The sequence below is a fragment of the Corvus cornix genome, chromosome 2 (genome assembly GCF_000738735.6).
Source record: "Corvus cornix cornix isolate S_Up_H32 chromosome 2, ASM73873v5, whole genome shotgun sequence".
Taxonomy (NCBI): domain Eukaryota; kingdom Metazoa; phylum Chordata; class Aves; order Passeriformes; family Corvidae; genus Corvus; species Corvus cornix.
The window spans coordinates 109,709,335-109,737,299 of record NC_046333.1 but is presented as its reverse complement, the minus strand read 5'-3'; the positions used below and the strand labels follow the sequence as shown (position 1 = coordinate 109,737,299).

Here is a 27,965-nt window from a genome sequence, read left to right as displayed (position 1 = left end):
GGCTCTTCTACAAGTCTAAGCTTATTTCAGAAACAGAAGGAAGTCACAGGCCTCATTTCCACTCAGTTTAATTTTGCTCTTTGTTATATATATTTCTCCTTGAAATAATTATTTTTATGCTAGTAATTACTAAGAATGGCAGGTCAATAACAATCAGCTGAGGTAATGCCACTCAGCTACTCCAGTTTTCTTTGCTATAAACTCCAACATGTTGTCTTCATATCTCCATCTCCAAGCACGTCTGGAGGGCAGAGTGGCCGAGGTGAAAACAAAACCACAGGTATAATACTGACAGTCGTGAAACCACACAACGGATGAGCTAATTCTGCTTTGGCAGAATTTTACCTTGACTGGGGCCAGAGGTAATGCAGTGGATCTCTATCAGCTGCATTTTTGCCAGAGAGAACTGACAAAAAAAATTTTTGGAGTGAAATCCTGCATCACAAACTTCCCAGCACAAATAACAGCGCCAGTGTCATTTCACCTGTGCTAATATTGCAGAGCACATTCAATAGCAACTATCCCGACTTTACTGAGGTTATATACACATTTTTACAGAGCTGATGGTTTAAGTCCTCCTCACTTATCTGTTAATGCAGGGAATGTTTTCTGCAGGAACTAAAAATAATGAGGGTAAATTGCAATACTAAAATTAAGCAGAAAAAAACCCTTTTGAAGTATTGCCCTGTAGGACTAGCTTAGACTAGTTTGGTCAGGTTTGGGAAGTGTTAGAAGATGGAGAAGCTGAAAATGTGGTGAATCTTGCTTCTGACATGACAGAAAAGGCATTTTACCCATCTCATCACTGAGAGATGTAAGACTGAGCAAGACAGAGACAAACCCTCTAAAGGATTTTGATGTGGAAAAAACCATGACAAGCAGGTAAGCTAAGTATTATTCATACTATTTCAACATTTTTTAAGACGTTTTCTCCTAAGTGCTTTTTTTTTCTAATGAAATGGTATGTGCTTTATGGAGCTGGATGGCTGCTGGGTGCCTCTGAGGGAGCAGCACGCTGGGAGAGGTGCAGGGAATCCAGGCCACTCTCTTCAGCCGTCAGGTTCCTGGAGCAGAAACCCAAATACAGAACACTGTCTGAAGGTTTCTGCTCCAGGAACCTGACAACCAAAAGCCTGTGCTCCAGCAGGGAGAAGGTCCTGTCAGACTGGAAAATATGCTTTGCATACCAGAAAATGGCCAAGAAGAACTAGGGGATAGTTTGCAACATTTAGGTGTAGCCATTACTAAGGAATGATGTAAATTCTTCCAGGAGGAAGCATGAGGGAATGTGCCCACATATTGCTTTACCTTGACAGAGCAATGCCATCCTGCATGGGGTGGTTTGCCCTGCTTACCCAAATGTGAAAGCCTGGACTCACCCTCTCTGAAAAGCCTGTTTTTTCTGAGTAGATGGGGGTGAAGTAGAGCTTGTCTTTCTCTGGGGACAGAGTGAATTTCCCTCTGGCTATCCCAGAGACTTTGCAACAGCAATGTGTAACTCTTCTAGGCTTTTTCTGATATGAGTCTAGCCAAAGAAAAGTTTTATCCCATAATCTTTAAGCTTAATGGAACTTTTCTCCCATGTTTTCATGATGATCTCTTGTGTGTGTTACTAAAGGCAATTAAAAAAAATTTGCTTATGTAAAAATGGTTGATTCATGCCTCTGTATATATACAGACATGGGTGGGTGAAACCCTTATCCCTTATTTTTTTGTAACCAGTCAGTCTACACAGGCATAGGTAGTAACTACGAGGAATAAAGTGGAGGAAAAAAACCCAACAAAAATAAACAAAGCCCCTTGCAGACAAATAGAGACTCGCTAGAGTTTTCATTTCACATTATGAAGAGGGTTTTAAGGTGTACAGAGAAGACAAAACTTCTGTGTTATGGCTGCTTTTACTTTCCCTGTGTTATGTAGAATAACCTTTGCAAAACCAAGAACCAGGCAAAAATATTCCGAATGCATAATTTCTTGTATGCAATTCTTACATTAGTTAATGAAGACGAGCAGCTTGAAATGCTAAAAGACATCTAAGTGGAAAAAAATGTTCTTTTTAAGTTTTACAGCTCAAGAGAAAAATATGGGAAATACAACTGCTAGCACAGAGCATACTCCCAGTTATATGTGTTAAAAGGTCATATGTGGCACTACTGTTAAACTAACACTTATAATTTCATGGTCATATTCTAGGGTTTTGCATACTTTGAAGTTTGTGTATAGGTTTAGCCAGGATACTGCCACCTTCAGGAATTAAGTTTTGTGTAAATTTAAGGTAACTGCAGTTGTAAAATGAAATAATTCTGGTGGTAATCTTAGTTAGCTAATTTGCCAGGCATGTAAACCACTGAATCCCCTGATATATATCCCCACTGAATATAATGAAATATATCCCTATGTAATTCCCTGTTCATTTGATAGTCCATCTCTGAATTTATCCTTTGTTGTCTAAGGGTAAGAAGTTCTAGGGCAATCTAAGGCTGGTTTAGTTAGTGTGCCAAGGGACTGGGTAAGGGTGTGCCATGTTAAGCAGATAGCAAAAAGCTATATGAATGTGTAAATTACAGTCAGTCAAAACCCCTTTTAAATAAGCCCCACTCTGTGAATGCATTCTACCAGTTGGATTAAAAGTGTTCAATGTTCAATTATGCTTTGGAGGCACACACTGTAGCAGAAAAATGGTGTGGAACTGAAATGTGCAAAATAAATATTTTCATCCCTGTGAACTATTAGAGATATTCAGATGAGTCCTGCACCACACTGGAATGAAAAGGGGAATTAATTTTTTTTTTTAAAGGCCATTCACATCAGAATAGTAACTATGGTAGCCCCATAGTTAGTAGACTTTGATCGAATGTAAAATATGCTGATTTCATTCCTTGTTTTGACTTATTAAGAACAAAGGATTGTCCCAAAGTCTTTCCTATTTCCAGAAATAACCTAATCAGCTGGCTATTTTAAACTGTGCCTTGCTCGTGCACTTGTATTAGCTCTGTTTGATATACGAGTGAACCTTACGAAAACACTGTTCGCAGTACCAAAAGACCAATATTAATTTATGTAATTTTTGATGTCTGGGGTGTAGATCTACATCTGAGCTAGTCACACAAGGTAACCCAGGGTCACCTAGACACCATCTGTAGTCAGTGGAAGTAAATACAATCAATGCCACATAATGCAATATTAATCTGACCAAATGTAGGGATTGAGTTTAGGATGAGATATCCATCAACTATTGGCCAGATCTCTGTTGACTATTAAAAAGCCCAAGCTCATATGTTTGTGTTGCTGTAGTAAAACATGATTTAGTCAGATGAGTCCCAGACAATTCCCCACATTACCTAAATTTCAGGGATTGGTTATGATACTTACCTCGGGTGCTTGGGAACAAGGATTAAATATTTCCTTAACCAATTTTCTCACATCTTCCTAACCAAACAGACCTGGTCCACATTGTAAAAACAATTAGATACTTTTTGGTCATCAAGCCTGATTCTATTTGATCTGATTAATAAGATCTTTATAGCATAAAGCTTCAGCTTGTGTTAGTAAGCAAGTATTGTCTCAGTTCTTTCCCTTTACCTTAAACTGTCTTTCAGCTGAAAAAAAAAGTGCATATATATATATATATATAAAATTACTTATTTTTCCTATAAATCTTCTTACAAATTGGAACTTCTTTGTCCAAAACTTAGTGAATATCAGAAGAAAAGGCTTTCAGCTTATGAAAGGTATTTTCTCTTTTATCAAAAGTAGAAGTCATCCTTCCTTACTTTCAGTTTCTAGAAATTTAATTTAAAGCAGTATTACAGCATCCATATATGATAACTTTAAAGTTATTATCAAGGAAAAAAATGTAAATATCATTAAAACAATGATTATTGTTTTTTAACCAGTCCCTATAGTATGTTCTCCATTTTCGAGATAATATAGTAAAAAACCCCAACAACTCTGGAATATCCTTGCGTACCCTACAGATTTTATATGCCTCTAACATCTGATGATCACAGCTTTATAAATATATATAGTCACCTAAAAAAAGACTTTGCTTTGAATTGCTTGAAATGCAGCGTAAAAGAACTGCACACTCCAAATGCACTAGTGACTTGGCTTGTTAGAGTATTGAAAGGCAGCATGCAGTTAAATTAATTATGGGACAGAGGGTTTCTGTCTTGTCCAAGACTATACCACAAACCCAAGAAAGTCCAATTTAACTTCATGCTCAAGTCAGAGGGGTTTTTTCTTGTGACTTCAGTAGGAATTTTCCTAGATCCAGAAAAGAAAGGGAGGATGCTATCAGGCATCAACTACTTTGTCTCGAGAGAACCGTGAGACAGATATAGGAGGGTATCAAGGAGCCTTGATGGGGTAAATAAATGAATGCAACATCACCTTCAAATATTTCCCCTTCTGAATCTGAAACAAATATAAATTACAGTGTAAGATTTCAAGTATTGCCTTTTCCTTTATCATTTGACTGCAACTTCTGTTGTGGCAGTACTGCACCTCAGGTGTAACAGCATGTTTTTTACTCTTTTTAATGACTGAATTTAAGAAAAATAGTGTGAATGAAGGTGGAAATGGCAGAGGAATCCAATCAGCTATAAAACCTTTGGAATAATAACCATTTTCTTTCTAGTATCTTCTAATAGGAAGAAACATTTTGTAGTTACTGTGCAAATTTTTTCTTTTTCCAAAACCAAGAGATAATTTTTGGCCTGGCTAAAAAAATTTTTAGCAAAGCACAAGGTAAGGAAAAGTGACTAGAAGCTGTTGCCATGTCAAGTGGGGCCAGTGGTGCCCTTGGAAAACTCCACCTCTCTGGCAGTTAGGGTGGGATGGTCCAGCAAGGTGAGGGTAGGGAAACAAAGCTGGGCAGGCACATTGCCCACGTTGAGGGGCTAAGAGATACTTATAAATATCATGGAAGAAAGTCTTTCTCTGTTTTGTCTCAGACCACTTTGCCTTCATATAGAGACACTCCCATGGATCCTCTCACAGTTTCACTTGTCCTGAAATTACCTTCCTCCTCTTCTACTCTCCTCTTCCTGCAGCAATTTTGAACAAGTTATGATTTCTCCTCTGGGTCTTTTCTTCTTTGGACTAAGCAACACAAGTTCTGTCAAACTGTTATCAATAGCCAAGTTTTCCAGGCCTTTGATCAATCCCGTATCTCTTGTGTAAGGATCTTACAAACATCCCACATGAATAAAGCCTTATCAGAGATTAGGAAGTCAGAAAGTTTGGTTCTAGGTCTTACAAACAGTGCTTCTGTTTATATATTGGAGTTACCAGGATAATAATAATTTTGTTGTTCCTACAGGCTGTTTTTCTTCAGCAGTTGAAAGCCTTGGATCCAGTTTAGCTTGTGATCCTCAAAAACTTAAAACCTATTCTACATATTTGTTGCTTAGATAACCATTGTCCAACTCATATTTGTAAAAGTAAGTCTTTTTTAATGCAAAAGCAGAATATTTTTTACATAACTTGCGTCAAATTATTACCTTTTCTGAAATTTAAAAACTACATGTATTGCTGAATAATACTGAAGGCAAACTTACTGTGGCAGCACTAAAAAGAATTTGTTTCCATAGATACAAGTTTTCTAGTAGTAAACTTGAGTGTGTATTTGGTGTTTGCATCTGTTGATGTGGGTTGAATGTGGCAGTACCTGAGTATGTGGAAATCACGTTAGTAAATCGCTGCTAGCATTTGTACAGCAGCTTGCATGTTGCAGCTTGGGTTTCATAGCATTCCACTACGCAGGGATCAGAGCATTCCTTGCTCTTTTCAGTACCTGGTAGCCTTGTTTAGAAGTACAACACCTCTGAATATCTCTAAAAAAGAAAAAAAAGGAAGGAAAAGAAAGCGGAAAAAATGTTTTCAGTCTTTGTAGTTTTCTGAAGGTGGAATACATTTACTGTTTATACATAATATTGTTTTCATTTGGATTTTTGAAGAAAAAGGATAAATAAGGGTCAGCAAAACTGCCTGGAGGTAGATTTGGATCACTAAATCATTCCTCCTGGATTTAATTTAACTGCACAAAGGACAACCAAGTGTTTCAGATCTAAGTTGGATTTTGTATGATCTTTGGGGGAATGGTTATATGAAAGTGTTACACACAAGGAAAACATAAACAGTGAAAAGGACAAGTTGTCTTCTTCAGATTTCATGTGGTTTGATAGGGTGTAAATATGGTAAATAGCAAAGAAATATATCAACGAGCTCTGGAGAACTTCAGAGATTTTGCAGAAGCTTATGGCATGCAGTCTTTAAATAGAGAACAAGATACTGCCTGTGGCTTAGGTTTGACTGAATAACACAGTCCAAGAAAACACCCAAAAATAGTCTTGACAAGTTACTTTCTACTTAACTGGCATGCAATCCAGTGTGTTCCATCATGCATATTAATGTTTTTAAAGGATAGTGAGTAGGCTTGTTTCTCAGTTCACATCATTACTATCAGTGCTACCAAGACCTGTTTCAAAAAGATCAGCAGTATGATGCAGATGAAAAAAGGTGCAAACAATTAGGAAACAAGGCCCACTGTTCTTACAGTTGTTCACTGAATGTGCCATTAAGTAGTTACTCTCTACTCCATTACTCTCTCCTCTGTCTTTCCTTGTACAGTCATTTATAAAGTGAGAAGCAGCAATTATATATTTCATATTACAAGTGTCTAAGACTGTAATTATTTTCTGCACACTTTCCACAGTAAAAAAATGACTACCTAAGCTACAGCTCTTTATTCTGGAGGTCATTTTGTGTCAATCAAAATATTTTGGAATACTGCAAAAGGAGTTAAATTTTTCTGGAGACAACTTCCTTTTTATCCTTACACGCATTTCTTGCCTGAAAAATTACTATGACTACTATGACCAATGACATACCACATGATCATGATTATAAAGTAAGTGTGAACAACAGTGGTCCTGGTTGGCTCAGAATTGTTCATTATGCATTATTCTGACTAATTATACTAAAAGTAAGGTCAAAAGTAGCCACTATTGTTCATATAAAATGTGTTATAAAATATTGCACATAATTAACTCTTTCCTAAGAGTAATTTCTTGCATGGGAATAAACCATCTTTGTTGACCATAATTAAATGAAATATTAAATATATGATACAACACATTAAGAGTTTATGATCTTGTCAGATAATGTTCAAAGCTGCATCAGGGATGGTTCCAACTGGATGTCAGGAAGTATTTCTTTACTGAGAAGGTAGTCAAACCCTGAAACAGGCTTTCTGGGGAGGTGGTTGATGTCCCAAACCTGACAGTGTGTTAGAAACATTGGGACAATGACCTTAACAATACACTTTATCTTCTGGTCAGCCCTGAAGTGGTCAGGCAGCTGGACCAGATGATCCATGTAGGTCCCCTCCAGCTGAACTATTCTATTCTATTCTATTCTAAACTTTGTCACCCCTTGAGAGGCTTCGTCTTTGATCATGTTTGTGCCACCTACCATTTTTGGCTTCAGTTTGTAGTGAATGTGCTGTAACATTTGGAGAACAAATCTTTTATTTATCAATATGACTGGAAATAAGAGACAGCACCTCAAGCCTCAGAACTGTCCCAGGAGACTCAGCTGAGAAACAACTTCTTAAAGGCTAATAAAGAGTAATCAAACAACAGATAAGGACTGAAATACCATTGGACTGTAACCAGACAAACACTAAAATCAATTTTTGACAGGCATGTTTATCTTTTGAATACCTGGAAGGAAGTAATAACTAAACATAAAAGAAACTGTCATATTTCCTGCAGTAAATGCAAGCTTAATTGATTACTTTAAAGTTTATGTAAAAAAACTTTGACCAGCAATCTCTAATACAACAAAAAATTGTATTGAAATGATTCTATATACTAAAGAACAAACATATATTCTCAATAATTAATATTATCATTGACTATACCATGAAAAAATGTATGAAGCAGTGAGAACACTACACAAAGGACTGCAACTGTGAGCTTGTTTTTACATCCATTATCTACTTAGCAACAGAAAGAGAATAAAGCATCATGTTTTTATTGCCAGTTTAAATTGCCAGCTTTCAAGAAAAGCACAGAGAATTTGATGGGCTTCTGTGTCTGTTATATCGAGAAAAAATCCACACTTGTGAACTACATGCACGATCCCAAATATAATAAAAAAGTTACAGTATCATAATTTTTGCATTTGTAGAAACTCTGAATTTTTATTTGTTTTCTGAAGGGATATGGTCATTCTGCTATCTATAGTACCCATTCTTTCAAAAATAACTACATACCTTGCTTGTTATTTCTGTGAACTTTAACTTTTAGGGAAGCTGGAATCATACTGACAAGAGAAGCAGCTTTGTGTGTTTTGCTGAGGGCTCTCTGTTTTCTCCTAGCCCTCTCTCCAGAGTTTCTAGCCCTCTGCACATGCAATGTAAAACTTTATTCCTCCTACGACTAAGCAACACTAAGCAATTAGGTGACAGAGCAGCTAATGTACCTCAAGCCTTGCTCTGGCACCTCAGGTGGGCTAGGACAAATCTGGCTGTGGATCTGTGTGCTTTCCTAGTGAAAACTTGGAGATTGAGTTTACCCTGAGGAACAGAGTGGGAGGAGTGTTAGTATACAATCTACTTATCAGTCTTAAATAGCCCAATAAAATGGTATTAACAACAAAGACCTTTTGTTCGCCTGACTGCATAGAAATATTTCCGGAAGAAATCTTTCCTGTTCATGAAAAAAGTGCATGAAATACTTCTGGAACAAATCATTCTTGCTCACCAATCGAAGCAGATTCTTTTTTTTTTTTTCAGGTGGGCATTATTTAACAATGCAGGAAATCTTTTACTTATAATATTTCTGATTTTTATTCACGTGTATTGCCCGTATATCACATGTATGTTGTTATATACAAAATACATATGTAAAAGACACATTTTCAAACAAATATAAAAATATTTCTAATTTTAACTAACTCGGGTGACCAACATGCTGCATTTACTGTCCGAAGGTGATAACCAGCTAAGGAAATAAAAGGAAATATTTCAGTTGGCAAGCTTGAATAGCTTTTACCACCACAGAGGTGAAACGTGAGCCTCCTGTGAGTGTTCAGAAGCCTTCATCTGCAGACATCAGCAGAGCTTGACAATCAGCTCTGCCTGCTTCTTTATAGAGCTGATCACAGCATTACACCAAAGGGAATATGTAAAGAAGAGCCATGAAGTGTGGCCTAGCTAACCACAGTGAGGGAGGTACAGTCTGCCCTTTTGAAAGCGAATCTTATTTCACACTCTTACAGAAAAACCAGCTGGGACAAAGTAACAGCTTAACTTGTTTAACTAGTTCTGTTTTATTTAGAGTAAAAGGTAAAGTTTACATTGAAGCCTGAAACCTTAATCTCTTTTCCCGTATTTTCTCACTCCTATTGTGGTGTCTATTTTTTGGCCATTTCTATAATTACAAGCACCATCTGCTACAAAAAAAAAAAAAAAGGTGCTGAGACATCTTAGAAGGATAGCACTAGGGATGCCTGCCCCACCTTTCTGATTGCGTTTGGGTCACAGAAGTGGATGTGAACCAGTTCCTCAGGCATGGCAGTTCACAGCCCAGCGTGGTAATGTCAACCAAAGTGGATGTTGGCTAATGCACCCAACCGTGAATTACAGCAGCCAAATGTGGGCCCAGTCTTGCTGACTCTGTGAGAAATCTGAGGGGAGAAGAAATTCTTACACCTGTTATCTTGTTCTTTATAGATTATGGAGGTTTCTCATCTTTTCCCATTGGGATTTTTTTGCGGATGGACACCATCATTCTCAAACACATAACAAAGCAGGAATTGTGTTTTGTTCAGGATTCTCTCTGGAGCATGTGTCATACTAACACAGAATGTTGTAGTCTGGGATTAGGCAGAACAGGGCAAATGAGGGGGAAGGAAAAACAGAAAGAAAAAGTGATTCTTTAAGCATGCAAGTGAAAAGTTCATGCTGGAGTCACAGCTTTTGAAACCGTACTTGAGATATAGGGAAGCACAACACACCCACAGCAGGACAGAGGATTATAAGAAGAGCTGTAAAGTGTGATTGGAAATAAGGCTAATGAGGAGACTGGGTACCACTCTACCGCTGAGCTACATGCTGGAAAAATCACCTGGTCCTCCAGTTCTGTTGCCATCAACGCTGTTAGCAAAATTTTTAGAGTGCTTGTATATGAGTCCTGAAGTAAAATGCCAAATTAAGTGAATTTTAGCCCCATAACAGCTTACCAAAACCATCTTGCGTCGGTCTTAAAAAGAAACCACATAGTGAACATTTTGCTTGGTATCTCAGCATGAGACACAGCATGCAGCCAAGCAAAACCACATTCCCCTGCTTTTCAAGGATCTTAAAAATTTTATTGCCCATTAAATATTTGTTTACTCAGCCTGTAGTTGAAACCACAGCACTGTAAACATTGCTAACCAATGCTATTTGAGGTTTTGACTAAAACCTCAATTAGATGTGAGATTTGTTGGACTTTCTCAGAGAATCAGCCACGAGTCTGAGCACGAAAACAAACCTGGGTGATGAGAGAATGTAAATCCAGGGTCCCACCCAGGGTGTCCTCCTGGCTCAACTTTTACTTGACAAGTCCCAAACCTGAGAGTCCATTTGGTGGAGCCATCATTGCTGAGGAGAGGGTGCAAGAAGAAGGATTCACGGCTTTCTTGAAGTCTAAAAATAGGGAAAGTCTTCCATTCAGGGTGTCCTGGCATCAATGGGATCAGAAAATCAGGGGTTTTTGGTCATCAGAGTAGTGCCTTTTGTTTTGGGGTTTTTTTTTTTTTTTTGGAGATAAAAATGGGCAGAACAATTAAATTAATTTAGAAACTACCTATTAAACAAAAGTGAAAGTGTTAAAGCAGCATTATTATTCTTTTAATCCCTTTTTAGACATTTAACCTAAGCCTAGTATGGAACTCTCTATAGTTGACATCAGAGAATAAACCATGCTGTGTTTCTGCTAGAGCCACGTAAAAGTTTAGTTGAAGAGAAATACATGCATGTTCATGATTTTTACCTGAAAATAGGAATATATGCCACTCTGTTTTTTCTATAAGGAAAGACATTAGTGTATTTTCATCAGAGGCATTATAATACGGTCATTACAAAATACTCAGACAGCATTGCTAAAAGGCGGTTTCTTCCTGCCTGTAAAGCACTTACTTGATTAAAACTCCTGCAAAATATAGAAGGGAAGGGTTATTTATTATTCTGAATTAATCTAGCTGATAAATATTTTCTTTTAAAATAGATTAATTTCAATAAATTGTCAGAATATGTAACAAACATTACTCTTTTAATGTATCAATATTGAAAACAAGATGAAAATAAAGTGCCCTCATCTTGAATTTCTCTTTGAGTGTTCAAATTAGCCTGACTTCAACACTCCATAACATATGAAAGAACTACAATTCAGAGGTACTTTCCTGATGTTTTGTCCACTAGTCAGATGATTACTTCTTAGTGGTATCAACCACATCAGTTCAGTAAATATTTATGTGAGGAGTGTGACTAAAACAAGTTCAACAGCCCAGCCATACAGACACATGTTGATTTTATTGAAGGACTACAGATAGCAAAGATTTAACACTCACAACAATGTGTTGAGTCTAGTTTATTAGCTGAATGCACAGTTATTATTTTTTTTAATCAGAAACAATTATAGCTACACAGGGCAGAAGAAGCAAAGTCTTTTATTCTTGACAGTTTTCAAAACACGGGCAGTTCCCATCTGTATTTGCAGAACCTAATGATATAAAAGATGTACAACATTAAGCATGAGGCTACAATCTGTGTTTGAATTTTTCTAAATTACAGTAACAAATTCATTCATTTGGGATATTACATTAGTATAAACAAGAGAAGAATGTAGCTAACAATCCTCAGAATGGCAAACAAATAACCAATTAATTCATTATTATTATAGTCCTTATTGCACGTGTAAGAGAGACAGAGAAGTTCAGGGATTTGCCCAAAGCCACAGGTAGAGCTGGAAGTGCATCAAGGATTAAAATGGAGGACAAACTGGTTATCATTGTGTTCACACTTCTTGTAGACTGTCCAATAAAGACCACATGCAGCTAGATCAGACACATGAGAAAATTTGACTCTTTCTGTTATTTAATAAAACTTGTATGAAAAAATGGGTATTATGTGTAAAAAAAACAAACTATGTTGTAAATGATTGATTTATTTTACAGCCTTTGACAACTGTGCCTACTAAATAGGTCAGGTAAAGATTCTGCTCTGTCAGCACACTGATTGTTGTACATATTGTTCTGATGCTATCAAGAGAGAATGTGTCATTGAGTCTCATCTTTTACATGAAAAAGGAAAAAATAACAAATCCTAAAAGTGATTAAGTCATACCAGAATGAACAATGAAAAAACATAATTGAATAGTGATCCTTAATATCCATTTTTACTATATAAATATATATATGATATACATGTATATAGATATACATGTATACATATACACACAAGTATATTTGTTGCAGTATGTATGCAAGAGTAAAGATTTTATCACCTGCAACATCAAGATAATGCATAAACTCTCTAACTTGGTTCTAGCTGTATAAAGACAGATCAAAGATTCAGCCCAGGTGTGGCTCTGGAGTTTCATTGCTCAAGGCTAATTATTCACAAAAAGTCCCCACCCTAGAGACCTGTCAGGCTGGTTTACCTTTTGGCTGGTAGACATTTTAGAGAAGACACTACCTAAGCTCAGCTATTTTGTATGGCACACTACAGCATCTAAAACAATTTCACAGATTTTATGAGATATTTGACAAACTGCAGATTACACGTGAATGTAATTTTGTTACCTAGAAGCAGAGAGGAGTTTCCAAGACCTTGAGCTCATGCTGAGCTCTAATTAAAACCAATTTCAGTGAATAGGCAAAAGCACAATACTGTAGAGATGGCTCAATGTTTTAACTTCATTATGATGATACGTACTAAAAATATTTATTTTGATCATGACCAAAATGTGTGAAACTTTACACCACATACAATAAAATAACTCATTTAAGAGTGCACCAACTATCATCATTTTTTAAAAATCACTTTCAGAGATCTTTTTTTAAAGATGGCCTCTACCTTTATTTGCTTATGAGTCATTAACTGTGATCAAGGCTGCTCTAGTCTGAAATAAGAAAAGACAAAAGATTTATTGCAATCATCTGTCCTTGTCATAGCTACACAGAGGATTAGCAAAGAAAAACAACAACATTTTTGTAGAGACAATAACTCTGTCCTGGGCACCAAGTTGAAGCTAAACAAGCAGAGACAATACTGTTTCTTGTTGCAGTGCTCTGTTCAGTCTTTTCTCCTGGATTTCCTTTTAATGATACAGCTGGAACATTGAGGAGACTCACTCAATTATTTGAGCAAGGACTCTGTAGAGAACATAAAATTTATTTCCCAGTACTAGCAGCCCATTTGTTAAAATGGTTATCAACGTTGTATTTAAACAAATTTTTTCCTTTTAGGAGTTGAGATTGTGGGGACACTGGTCCTGCCTATGTTTGCTCTCATTTGAAATAAGATTTTTTTCTCTTCTCTGCTATATCTAGTATTTCTATATCTACCTGTTAGAAATGTCTTGACAGTACTGAAAAGTACCAGCATGTACCACATCTAGAGTTTTCAAGAGGTAGGTAAGCTAAGCAGTCAATTTGCATAAATATTTGAATTTGGCTATAAAAGCTGAGATTAAAACTCAGTAAAAATTCTCCTGGAGGACAATACAATTTCCAGGAACTGACTCAGGAATGACTAACAATTTCACTCAAGAGGACATCTGAAGAACATTTCATCTTCTATTAATATTGTAAACATCAACTAATCAATTAAATGCATTTGTAAGGAAGGCGTCATTATGCATGAGTTGGGACGCAGATACTTCAGTAGAGGAAAGATAAATATGTATGAATGATTATGTGAGCTCTTACTAGGATCAGAAAGGTTGTGCTATTAATGTTGTGTCTTGTCCAATGTATTAAACCTGTCACGAAATATCGCATCCACTTATTAAGGGCTATCACTGCATGGAGGGAGGCTGACTGGGTCACTGGACAGGATGCTCTGGCATAACCACAGGCCACCAAAGACTGGCTTTCTCTTTAAGGTCATTAGCCAAGTATCCTCTTTCCCTCCATAAAAACAACATTTTAGTCAATTAACTTTATTGTGTGGTTATAACTCCCATGAATAGGTAAACAGAAACTGTTTCTGTGTTTTGTGGCTTTGCAGGATTCAGCCTTTCAGGAAGATGGAATATGTGTGGAAATGTAAATGCACTGAATACTTTTGATACCAATGAAAGATTTGTATGAATTTTTAGCAGAGAAAAAGTAAAGCCGTAGTAAATCAAATAAGATATTTTCAGATAATTCTGATTCCAGGTGTGATTCTCCCCTTTTTTCAGTTTACACATGATCTTGGCTATTTGTATCAGATTAGAAGACCACAAAGTTACCTCTTTTTATATGAATCAATGAATTAATTACTTCCTCAGTTCCAATGTATGAGCTACATAATTGGAAAAATATTTTATTACTGTATTACTATATTTTGGATGGCACTTTCTGTCACTTTCTGAGCAGAATATGTCTTTAAGTTTTTTTTTTTCAGTTCAACAATATGATGTAGAAGAATTCAAATGATAATAGTTTACTCTTCCTGCCATTTTGCATTTGTGTTTATGTGCGTGTTCTCCTCATGGTGTTACATCTGGGCTTTTGGCAAGAGTACAGTTTTCTTGAAGTGCTACAGAAGACAGCACGTTCAAAATAATTCTTCATGATGTCATCAGAACAACTTCTGTAAGTGAGATCAGCTTGGAAGAGGAAGTAGAAGTTACCTGGGATCTCAGGAAGGGGTCCATGAGACTGTCTTGATCCATTAGACCAGGGGTTCATCCTAAGAAATACGGCCTTGGCATGGATGGAGAAATAATGTTATTTGAAATAAATAAAAGCTTTAAATACTTTAAACTCTCAGTTGTGAGATCATTTCTATTTTGGGTCTTGTGTGTTATATGAGACTTGCAAATGCTTAAGACAGTTTTAATCAGAGCAATCATGAGACCTCCTAGCTTTCATGGAGGGTGTTAATATGGATTAATCCCCAATGGTTAAATGCAGTATCTTGTGAAGAAAGCATATGAATGATGGTCTGAAATTTGATCTATTAGTTATTCTATGTCAATTATTAGTACATTTTTGTTCAGTAAAATGATGACATGGAAAAAAAGTGTATGAGTAGTCTCTATCATTTGGTGTCATACCACTAGTGAAGCCTTTTTTGCTATTATCTAATAGCAAAATGCTGTTGTAATTTGTAGCAAATACTGTGTAAGGAAATTAAGAATAAGTTACCTGACCTTGAACTCAAATGCATGTGGACTATCATAGCCTGCATGCCCAGTAACTCCACTCATATGGGTGGGGATTAAGTAAGCACTAAATAAGTAGTGTTTGTAATAGCTTATACTTTATTTAGTGTAAATAGCTCTAAATAAGCAGCATATAAAGCAGTGTAACAAGATGGCACAATTTGCAAATAATGTTGTCCATAGCACATGTATCACTTCTTCCTGTGGAAAAAAGGGAAAGGAGGGAGAGGAAGAGGGAACAGAGAGCTCCCTCAGGTCCATGGTGCCTCCTGAGGGTATCCAAAGGTGAGCTAGAGCTCACTGGACATGTCTGGCTCACAGATCTGACCTGTTTGTCATGCTAGAGTGGAAATAGGACCAAGGAGTTAATGTTGTGCATAAACCTGTGAACATGTTCATATGTGCATACATGGAATTAGAAAAAAAATTGGAATGTGAGGAATTTTGTAAACTAAGTGTGACTGGAGGTTTCCAGTTTTCTTTAGAAGCTGCGTATTTTGTAGGAGAGAGGAGGGAGCAGAACTACTGCAGAAAGAGAAACTCTGTTATATGAATAGGCTGTCAGTGTTTTCAGGAATTTGCAAGTATTTAAGCAGTTAAAGGTGCTAAATAAGAACCAGAACTTTAATTTTTCCTGAGCTTTTGCCCATGACACACCTTATTTTAACTGATTATTATACAAATCATGAACTATGAAGATCATTGCTTCCCTGGCCAAATGACAAAGGAATTCTTATTTCCAGTATATGCCCTGTTGAATGCCGAAGGCATTGTGCATGCTAAGGCTAATGCTTTGCTGTATAATAGACTCCTACTGATTAGTAGTTCTCAAGCTTAATTTGGTTATGGTATGATAAATTAGGGAGTGTCTTTCTAAGTAAAACTGACATAATGCTTTTTTTCCACTGGAACTAAAATAAATCTGTGCTTCCAATACACCACCTCCAGAAAAGTTAATTAGATTAAATTTAAAGCATCTTTTACATTTTTTGTATTTGACAATTAAAAAAAAAAATATGCCATTCTTCTCACATTTGAGTGTTGTGCCTGTCTAATCATTTTCCAAAGTTGCATTAGGCAACATGAGTACTGGGCTCACATGCGGCTCCTCTGTCTTTATTTCTCCCCAGGGGAAATGCCTGTGTTTTTTCTTTACATTCTACTAATGTTGTGATTCTTAAGAAGCCAAAGAAGACTTCTTGTACTGATTTGGCTTTTGCATTGGATACACACATTTCTCTATTTTGAAGCATACCAGAGGGAGCAAACTAAATGCATTTACGTGGAGGAGGTTTCTGAGAAGACTGATGCTGGGGTATCACTGTAAAGGTAAAAAAAGGTAATCATGTTGATGGTGTTTCACTGGCAACTGAGAATGAGAGAGATCCTAATGTCTGCTACTGGAGTGAGAGTGTGCTCTGTGTTTTGGGAAAAGTTTTTAGCTGAGAGAGAGGGAAGTGCTTTTGTATCCCTTGGACCTAAGTGACTGCGCAAAGTGACCGCCCAAAGTGACCGCCCAGCAATCAGCTAAGGCAGCAAAGCACATATAGGTGGCTGTCATTTTGTCTGGATAAGTGGCTCTTTCTCATGCTTGATAAAGATTGATGAGGTTCTGAACCCTTGCCAAAAATATGCCAGTGTGATTCAAATCAAATTTGTCTTTGGAAAGATGATCTATACAGCTTGAAAACCATTGAGATTGAGGCTGTGAGAAGGAGCAAGAATTTGGGAACTGGATCAAGCTTAATCTGGTGGGCTTGGGCAGTCCCACACCTGTACATCTGCAGCAGGCAGACGTATCTGCGCCAAGCAGGCGATCACAGTAAAGCCCTGAGGTCTGCTCAGATGTGCTGATGCTGAGGAGCTAGGACCACGCATAGCAATTTGATATAAAGTGGTTTAAGGTTAGTGGTTTTCCACCTGTTTACCTGCTCTAAACAAGCTCTGAATATGTTTGCTAAAGCATACAGATAAGGAGTCAAATTGTTAGCAAAAATATGCAAAATGCATGCCAGAGCAAATATATGAAACATTCAAAAAATATTTGTGCAGGCAAATAAGGGGCTTTGCAGAGCAGTAGGAGGGAGAAACTTTACACCATCCTCTGATGTTTGCGCTGCGCTGTTCACGTGGGAGTAGTTACCAAAGATCAAAGGTCACATTTCAACAGAGGAAAAGAATAATGTATTCATACTAATTCACATAATTATTTCCAATTAGCTAGAAGATAAACATAACTGTCATTTATACATTTTATAGATTCTGTTTTTGTATTTGTAGGTCATACGATGAAACCCCACAGACATTACAGACTCCACCTTAAATTTAATATCCCATGAGGACAATAAGACCGATATGATGAGAAGAAGGTGACTCCTTGGTGTTTGTACCATTAACTGACCTAATAATATAAGGATATCAAAATAAAATTGAGTCAGTACTTTAATCAGTGATGTTCCTGTAATGGAATACCCATGGAATGACCATATAATCATACCATATAACCCGCATGTATGTCTATCCATGTTTCAGCTTGGCTTTTCTAGAAGACAGATATTTTATCAGGGAAGATATGAAACGATTATTTGAATTTTATTAATAACTATTTTCCGGTTACCTAGTCAAACAACACTCAGAGTCACCTACAATACATTGCCCACAAACTAATTTTATGCAAATTACTTTAATTTATTAAAAAAGCATCCCTTACTATTGCATCTATAATTCTATCTAGCTTCCTATAAGATTGGACATAATAGGTGGATGTCATGAAGGAAGAATCATCCATCCTCTCCAAGTTCACAGCAAATACCAACTGTCATTCTTTCTAGATAAAAGTTTTAATGTGAAAGTACTGTTACAAATGCAATCCAGATTTACCCATTAGGCCGTAACCACAAATTCTGCTGCTGACTTTTGAAAATTGTCCCAGGGCTGAAGAACACAGGACGTGCATAATAGAATAAAGTCTAAGTAGCTGACAGGCAGAAGCACAGATGTGATAGTACCTCCCAGATGCTCACAGTCCCATTTGAGGTACAGCTGGTACTGGTGTGCTTCTGACCTGAAAGGTGACCCAGAAGTCCCTGCTTACTTGCTTCCACCCAAATCGTTGAGATGATGTAAGTCCATCCCTTTGTCCTTCACCTTGGGGCCAAAAGTCAATGGAAGCCATTAAAGAATTGCAGTGATTCAAATATTTATTTGGGGTTGAAGAAGAATTCAGGAAAGGCTGCAATGAACAGGAAGGGCAGGGAAAATTTATTGTTTAAAAAACCCAGAAATTTTGTGTAAAAACAAACAAGATTTTCAGCTCTATAGCACCTTGAAACAAAAGCTCTCCTAGCTGGATAATCTGAGTTGGATGTGCAAAGACTGTAGTCCCTCAGGGGGCAGCTGCACCATGTGGAGCCTTGTCTGTGAGACACAGTCTCTTCAGGGGTGTACCTGCTCTGGCATAGACTTATCCACAGCCACCATCCCTTTGAGGTGCACCTGTTCCAGCAGGGCCTTCTCCAGGGGCCAATGCCTTCAGAAATAGACCTGCTCCAGCATGGCCTTACCCACAGCCACAATCCTTTCAGAAGTAAACCTGCTCCAACCTGGCCTCACCCTTGGATGCAGTCCCTCCAGGGGTGTTCCTGCTCTGTCGTGGGCTTACCCATGGCCACACGCTTTGAGGTGCTCCAGCACGACCTCATGCACAGCCACTTGTGCTACAAGCTGCACCTGCTTCAGCATGGATCATCCACAACCACAGATGCTTCCAAGCGTACCTTCTCCTGCATGGACTTCTGCTTGGGCCACAGCCCCTTCAGAGGTACCCCTGCTGCAACACAGACGCAACCGCAGATGCAGAGTGTCTCATCCACAGGGGATGGTCTCTTCGACTCAAGTTCACACTGGAGTTCCAGCCTGTCCAGGACAGCAGCACAGAACCAGCAGCAATGCCCTGGCAACCTGCCAGCCCAGGCCCATCACCACTGCTGTTATCAAAATATTCCCAGGAAAAACACTACAGCAAGGAGCGAAAGCAAGAACTGCCCGCTGATGAACATTGAGATCTAATACACATCTGGGCGAGCAAGGCCCATGGCAAGCACAGGAGCCTGCCAATTGATAGCTAAACAGCAATAAACTAAGATATAAAACCAATGTAGCATATTTCAATGTCTGAATGTCCCCTCCTTCCTTCTTGCCCCAGCTTTCTAACAAAAAAAACTGCACATTTTTTTCCAAAAAACTAAAATCTTGCTTCTTAGCATTCTCATTATTACACAGTGATAAACCTCTGAATGTCCCCTCCTTCCTTCTTGCCCCAGCTTTCTAACAAAAAACTGCACATTTTTTTCCAAAAAAATAAAGCTTGCTTCTTAGCATTCTCATTATCACACAGTGATAAACCCCTAATCTTTCACCAGAAATAATTACTGATACTATTTGTTCAAAGTATTCCGTACCTATATTATGAGATAATGAATCATTCCTGATAGAATTCAATACAGCTTCGTATTTGAATGTTCCATGAAGTGTTCAGCACAAGGACACTGTATTTTAAAAAAATTATAAAACCCAACATATTTAGGAGCAAATCTAGCTGATGCTATGCAGTGGTTGATATTTGAGCCAACATGTTCACAGGCACATAATAGCACCATGAAGAAACACTAGGTAAGGTTTTGAAACAGCATAACTGCTTTCCAGCTAATTAGTCTAAACGCAACATGCCACCAACTGCAGTTAACAGTACTAGCTCAGTAATACACCAGGGATTTCTGCTCTGTTACACAGTACAGACTCCCCTGCAATATTGTGCATCTTACATTTTTCAGGTGCTTTTCCATGTCTCCTGGTTGTACATCAATTTTCATGTATCTGCAGATTCACACTGAATAATTGTAAAAAACAAATGCTGTATAAAGCATCTGGAATATGTGCAAAACAAATTGGCTAATTCTAGGTGTTTCTTAATCTATGGGACATTCCTTGCAGACATTATGCTCTGGGGCTGGGATCATAGACCCAGAGAATTAAAATTTTGTACCACTTCCGTCCTCCTTCTTTGAAAGATGGGCTGGTAGGTGGAATAAATAAAAGAAAACAAATTCCCTGTTATCATTCATGGCTCAAGTGTGGGTAGGCTCCGCCTGCTTTCTCATGACTTGAGGTGGGACCCTGAATGTCAAACTTTTCTTTCCTATTTGGCTCCCTGACCAGAGGTGGCTTCAAGGCTCAGCAAGGACTCAAGCTCTGGTAGACAGTTTTCCTGTCCTTGCAAACTGTGGCAAACACACACTTTTTGACCATACATGAGAGCAGTGAAGGATCGAGGTGCTCTGGCTCGCTGCTGAAGGACTCTGGTGGCTTCCTATGAACTGTTTTACCCCATCGTCAGACAAATCAAGACCCGGTGTGCAACTGGGCCCAAGGGGGAAGCTGGCCCAGCAGAAATTATTTTGTTACTTTTTCTTTAAGCAGGGCTTTTGGGCACAGAGCAGCTGCTCAGCAACACCACTTTGCTGTAAGGCTTTTGGTGGAGCAAACTTGGCAATGGAACTACAATAAAACCAGAGAAGGGACATCCCTGAGACAGCAAACCCAAGAAGAGGAATAGTGTTTCCTGAATTGGCATCACTGCACATAAGGGATGGAGAAGTAAGCTACAAAAGGGATGCTGACTATAAAACCACACCACTATATCCTTGGTGCTGTTTTTTAAAAGGCTTTTCTCAGTAACCCAGCTCATGTGCCAGCTCTCTGACAAACTGTACAGTGGGCTTGTCCATGTGGAAGTCTCCAAGAAATAAGATATAACGATTACTTGCAATATAAAGCACTGGTAAATAATTTGGCTTGATTTAATCTTGATACAATATTTTTAAAAAGAAAAATCATCTGAGGGTCAAAGGCTGAATCAGGACCCAGCTGATCTGCATCTTTTCCTGGGCCTTTTCAGCACAGTCCACAGCCTTGGACTAGTCACTTCATGGCTCCATACCTTCATTTTCCTCTCTATAGACATTCCTGCCCTGTGAGGTGTTTCAAGGAAGTTTCAGAAGAAGGATGCTATTTATGAGCAAACAGCCACCAACCAGTAAATAACCTCATATTGAGTTTGATGGCTGCCCACCAATCAGTATCACAATTATCAGTGTGACTGTGTGCAGAACATCCAGTAATATCTGTCTTTAGGACTGCTTTCACTCCCCTTTCATGAACAATGCATTAGCCTGGCATTTTCAACCATTCTTTCTTTGTTCTAAACATCTGCCCTCTCTATTTTGTCTGCTTGGGCATAAAAATTAAATAAACAAACCAGCCTGATCTAGTGATGATTCATTTGGGGTCCAGGACCATACAAGTGAGAAAACATGCAGTATTTCTTCATGTTTATCACCACTGGGGACTCTACCTCTTTTCCAGTGAAACCTGCTGTGTTATGCATGCACCTCACCTTGCCTGCACATGGCTTTGTTTGCTTATACTGTTCTATGCCTATCTGCCCCTCCTGTGTACACATTTATTATATAAATAACTCTGACTTAGTGACTTTTCTGTGATCTACCCATGACACTTAACAGTAAGCTGCTCAAGTTCAAAAGTAATGCACTGATATTAGACACAATGATAAAACTCTCCCAAAACAAGAAAACAAAAACATATAGCGAATGCTTGACCTTGGTGTGGTGGAAAATCATGTGTGTTCCCATGGTTGTGCAGATGCTCCAATGGCAGTGGTGGTGCAAGCATGACCCTGTGATCACCCAAGTTGAACAGATAGGCTTCAGAGCAAGGGATGTGGCACTGGTCTTCCAGTGTCCCTATGAAAACATGAGGAAACTCAAATAAGCCATGGAAAGAACAGAAATAACCAGGTCACCACATAAGGATTTATGACATTGACCATGAAAATGCATTGACTCTTTGGAGTGTTTATGTGCACTCTTAACAGGAGCTAGAACATGCTTCAAAGACTTGTACAACTCATGGCGAAGGAATGACATTAATTTGTATTGATCCATTTTAAGATAATATTAGGAGGCATATTGTTATCCCATAAATACATTCATAGGTGTATGTGGTTTTGACTATCAAGCAGATTGGCCCAAGGGGAACTAATTGCAAATTGGACTATTATCTGCGAGTCAGTGATATAATGTCTTTAACATATTCACCTCAACTATTCATTTGAATTTAATGTATTGTAATATTTTATTTTATGTTAATAAATTGAGTTCTCTCTTCAGATTTTTTAAAGACCATTGTTTTATTCTATCATACTGTAAAAGAAATTATCATCTATGTAAGAAACAAACTCATTTTCTATTAAAATAATTTTTATTATGCTTATGCCTTGATATTATTATCAAGGTCCTGTTTGTCCTTTCCACTTTTTTTTTATTGCAGTATGAGCTTTTTCAAGGGCATCATCCTGTGTTTTCAATTTTAAAAAAATCAATAGTATTCTGGAAACCAGAACATGTTATATCTTAAGAGCTATATTTACTTAAGGCACAAAAAAGAGGCGGTTATGTAGGACATATATTTTAACATCAGATTTTTAAAACATATAAAAGCTCACTTTCCTTGCATTATATGCAGAATATTCTAAGTAAAAAATATACAATATATTCTATATGATAAAATGTAAACCATTTGGCAGTAAGCACAGTGTCTCAATTTTGTACTCTTGAGTTGTGTGAGAAATTAAAAACAAAGATTATTTCTGGCAGTGTGCTCCTTGCTTTACAAACTCGAGACTTTGGTTACTTTCCAACTTACCTCCCTCTAGACCTCTTTCTGTTAAGGACAATTTTATTCAATGCTGGACTGGTAATATTCAAAAGCCCTTTGATTTCAGTATTATTCTCTCCATCTGGCAATGAGCTTGAAAAACACCAAAATCATTCAACTGCTCTGTCTTTTGTCATCTCAGTGGCATGCTTGAGGCAGCGTTTCTTGTCTCATATATCAATGAACATTTCTATCTGCTCCATCTTCTCTACCAAGTCATGGTGAACATTATCAGAATCTTGGCCTCCTGTCTAACACTGCTAAAGGAACTCTCAAGGAAAAACATCCTACCACACAGTGAAAGCACTTTCCTGTAATAATGAGTTAGAGTTTCTTCTGCAGTTGTTCTTGATGCCTTGAGAGGCCACCTAAGAGAGACTAGACAAGAATAAGGAAATAAAGGTAGGTATTTATTTGAAGGGCTTTCAAAGGTACCCTCTGGGGAGCCAGAGGCTTTTGCCAAGATGGACCCAAAGATGGATGAGAGGTCACAAGTTCTTCACACTTTTAAAAGTTTTGTTCATTTGCATATCAGGGTTAATTCTGCAATTAAAGCTTCAGTTAATGATGTAATTTCCCCAAGCTTGCCCCCATTTCAGAAGCTTTTGGTTTATACTTTTTGGGCCTAGGAAGGTCTGAGTGTCCTTGGAGAGCAGGCCTGGAGAGAATTTGTAATGTCTAACCAGCAGGAGAGAGCAGCAGTTAACAGGCTACTAAAAAACTTCAGAGTTACACACTAGGCAGTACAGGATTTGAAAAATATGAAAGTTAAAACCTAAGGCATCATTCTAACTATTCCTTTACAAGCCTTTTGCTCATTGCTGATACCTGCCATAAATGTCACATGACCTTCTAACTGGTTCTTAATTGCTATCTAGTATTTCCCTATAGAGACTGAATTTTTTAATGTTTCTTATATACCTGTGACAAATACATTTTGGTGGAGTCTTTATGTCTCTCTCTTACCCACAGGAAAGCTACAAAAGGATCCCGGAGTTCAGGAGTTAAAGCTTAATGGCTCCTGGGAAAAAGTGAATAGGAAAAAGAGACAGGCAATTGCTCTCCTTTTGAGCTACCATCAGGTCAGCTGAAACAAGAATGTGAAATGTTCCAAACAAAAGCAGGGATCGGTCACTTGAGCCATACCAGCTGCTGGAAAATCTGATGCCCTTTCCCTGGCACCCACACAGCATAGTGATGAATTGGCAGCCTACTGACCTAGACAGTTTCCTGCTTTGCCTAAGCCTACAGCCATCCCCGGATCCACATTCCCATTTTGGCAAACTAACATGGGAGGCACAGGTATGACAAAAGCCCGGTGGCATTACGGGTAGTCCTCACATCAGACTTGTAGGTGCCAATGGGTCTTTACTGGTGGTAATGTAATGATGCAGGAATGCTGCTACTGCCAGTGATGACAGCAAGTGACAGGCTTTGGAGATGTTGCTTATATGCCTACAGTACCAATTATTTCCTACACCCTTTTCTGTAGCTGTAAGTAACTTGTCAGTGTACTAAGGATGCAACTTTATCTCAAAGTACTAATGCTGAGCATACTGATTTCAGATTCCCCTGAATGAAAATTGACCTTAAAAATATATTAAATAGTACTAAATATCTGTAGGTGCCTGAAATTTATTAATAAATAGTGGATCATGAAACAGAGAAGACAGAAAATAAATTCTTGTTAAGGAATCATGTATGTCATATGATCAGAAAAAAAGAAGTTTTATTGATACCTCTGATCAATTCTGAAACACAGACTTGCTCTATGTATCTATCTATTAATAAAAACCATTAGCTCCTCCCTCTCATTCTAATAACCACCCAATGTGAGCTTAGAAGCACCAATGAATTTCAGTACTCTGTTGTATCCTGGAGGGTCAAAGCAATTATTGTGAGAACACACCTAAAACATAGGAAATTTACCCTTAGCAATCCATTGTTTTCTTTCCCAGACATCTTCACTACCTTCCCTTCTACACCCACTTCTGTTTTCTGTGAGGAACAAAGCTGAGGAGAGGAGATGAGACTGCTTTCTACATAAGATAGAGACAGAGAAAGGCAGCTCATGTCTCTTGGCCCAAGTGAAACCTGCCCTTCAGGACCAATTCCAAGTTTCAAAGTAGACAAATCCACCTTTCTCACGGCATTCATTATGCTGTGCACTGGAGGACAAAAGGTTAAAGAGGCATGTATTTCCATACATCCTGTTTATGTGAATTGCTAAGGTCAGGCCTGAATTCTGAAGATATGAGGAGAGACACTGGAAGAATCTTCTCTCCAAGGGAAGATCCCTAGGGTTTAGAAAATAATTTCAGAAGTCCTGTACAGTGTCCCACTTGACACATGGGCTGTAATTAGAGTGGGCTTTTCCTCTAGGGACAGGTCTACATGCCCATAAAGACATGAGGGAACAGAGAACAGAGGAAGGTTCAGAGATTTCAAATCTCTTAGAGGGACTGGGTCATGCTGAGCTGTGCAATACCTAGCAAAATGACAATAGGAGAACATTTTCATTGTTGTCATTGTCCTTCCCTTTCTCTACTTCTGTTCACCATCTTCCATGAGGCCCAATACACTAATTGAACAGCAGAAGGATCATAGCCGTGCTATTGTTTTCTTTTCCTCAAATTATTTAGCTGCATCAAGGTTTAGATTACACTGTAAGTATTCCTGCTGAGGTCTGTGTTTAGCCAGCAGTTTGTAAAGCAGCAGCAGCAGCACAAGAGCCTTCATAGCCACAGGGTGCTGGAAATCTCTTTGTAAAAATAAATGATCATGTATAGGTCAATATTTTTAAAGCATTCAGTCTACAGTATTTAAAATCTTAACCACACCCACCATTGTCACTGGGGTTTGAGGAAAGTTAGGCTGGATATGAGAAGGCAACTAAGTGGCACAAGGTCTCTGAGAAACCCTGAGTCAGCTCTGTGCATTCCTACTTGAGGTCTCTTATAAGACACTTCTTGGTACACAAAACACAGATTTGGAGGATGAGTGGGTAGTCTCCATTTACAAGTAAACATTAAATATGCTACATTGTGTTCTTTGGAATGGGATTCAAGGCTGAGCCTCCCAATTTCCATCCTAGTGGAAAAACCATCAGGCACCTGAAACATTCTCACTACAGACAGTTAATACCTAATTACCTTGGGCACTCCCACGAGTAGCGCAGAAAAGAGGCAGAAAATGAATTTAAATACTAGAGTAATGCCTCATAGAGTAAGTACTATAGCCTGAGTAGTACAGACTGCTGATTATACCCTGCCTTCCTACATTTAATGAGAAAGAATTGATTGAAGCACCTAACCTGAGCAAATAGATGGCTTCTTAATCCTCTTTACAGCTATGGATTAACTGCTAAGTTTTCTTCCTGAATACTTCTGAGTTGTCAGTTTAGGCTGCTCCCTGTCCCTTTAGGATCCTCACACAAGATCTTAAGCTTTGCCTCTACATGCTGCAGGAAGATTCAGCATTGAATTTAAGGACTGTGTGTACTGTTGCTGGGGAAATGGCATGAAATGTATATTAAAACTTCTGCACAACTTGTGTTACGTGAATATACTTCTGGTGGTTAGGAACTGTCCCTAACTCTGATGAAGTCAGCAGTTGAACCCGCACTGAAGGCAGAGCTGCAGAGTCAATCTCAGCATCGTGCTGGCCAGACATCTCCACTGATGGAGCATGTCCTGAGATGTGATGTATTTTCATGGAGATTATGAACAGAAGAGTGAAACGAAAGGCTCAGGGATCATGGAGTCTTGAGGATTTAGCCAACACAGATCACAAAGTAAGGAAAGAGAAAATGAACTTCACTCATCAAGTGCTCCTCTCTAATGAGAGGGCTAGTTGAGCCTCATTTGACTAAAAGCTTTATTACAGATTGTGCACATATCAGCCACAAGTCAGTCATATAAATTGCTGTGATTGCTGACTACAGAAATCTTTCCTGTTACCTAAAACGATCCTTTCTTGAGGAAGTACTAGAGTGAGACAGGTGCTCATCCATCACTATAGTGTAATAATAAGAGGAAAACAATAAAGGTAAATATTTAATGGAGTAACATTTTAATGTATAATATAATACAATACGATTTAGAATTATATACAATATAATTAAAAAGCATCATTAACTCTTGATAAAATGAATCAGTTTCTCACACATCAGCTTCATGGAGTAGAACAGTTCAAAGGTCTGATCAGCTCTGGTTTACTTTCAGGAGACATCAGGGTGTATTCACCTCAGGTGTGATGCAAAACAGGGATCTGTAATTGTGGGGGCTACACTGTAGGCTACAGACCTTCAAAGCTTTTTTATCACCTCACCTCAGCTCATCTTGAATATTTTTCTCTCAGGGTGCTGACATCACTTATATTCATGCTCTTGGATGATCATAGCTGGACTGCATGAAACATAACTCCGGCATTGGGTCCTGTGTGAAACATAATGTTATTGTTGCTGTGCTACTGTGCTACAGATTTAATTGTAAATATCCACATGGCCCTCACCCTGTACACAGATGGCTGACTTCAAGGGGTGCTATCTAGTCATTCACTAGATAAAACTGGACTGTGGTTAGCCCTTTCCTGGGGCAAATTGCAGCTAATTGATTGCAAAGAAAAGATGAACAATTCCGACGCAGTACCCTCCCATACATTCATTGTCACTTGTTCATTCCTTGACAAGGAAGTTACAGTTTTGAAGGATTAATCTACAGCCTGTCCAGACCTGTCAAATCA

At 38.2% G+C, this 27,965-nt stretch overlaps 1 long non-coding RNA gene across 1 annotated transcript; it reads left to right on the top strand.

The window, feature by feature from the left end:
• The first annotated feature begins 572 nt into the window (after positions 1-572).
• Positions 573-22,676, top strand: LOC120409766. Its single transcript, XR_005601567.1, has 3 exons — positions 573-882; positions 16,559-16,767; positions 17,709-22,676. It is a non-coding gene; the product is annotated as an uncharacterized LOC120409766 (long non-coding RNA).
• Positions 22,677-27,965: the final 5,289 nt, after the last annotated feature.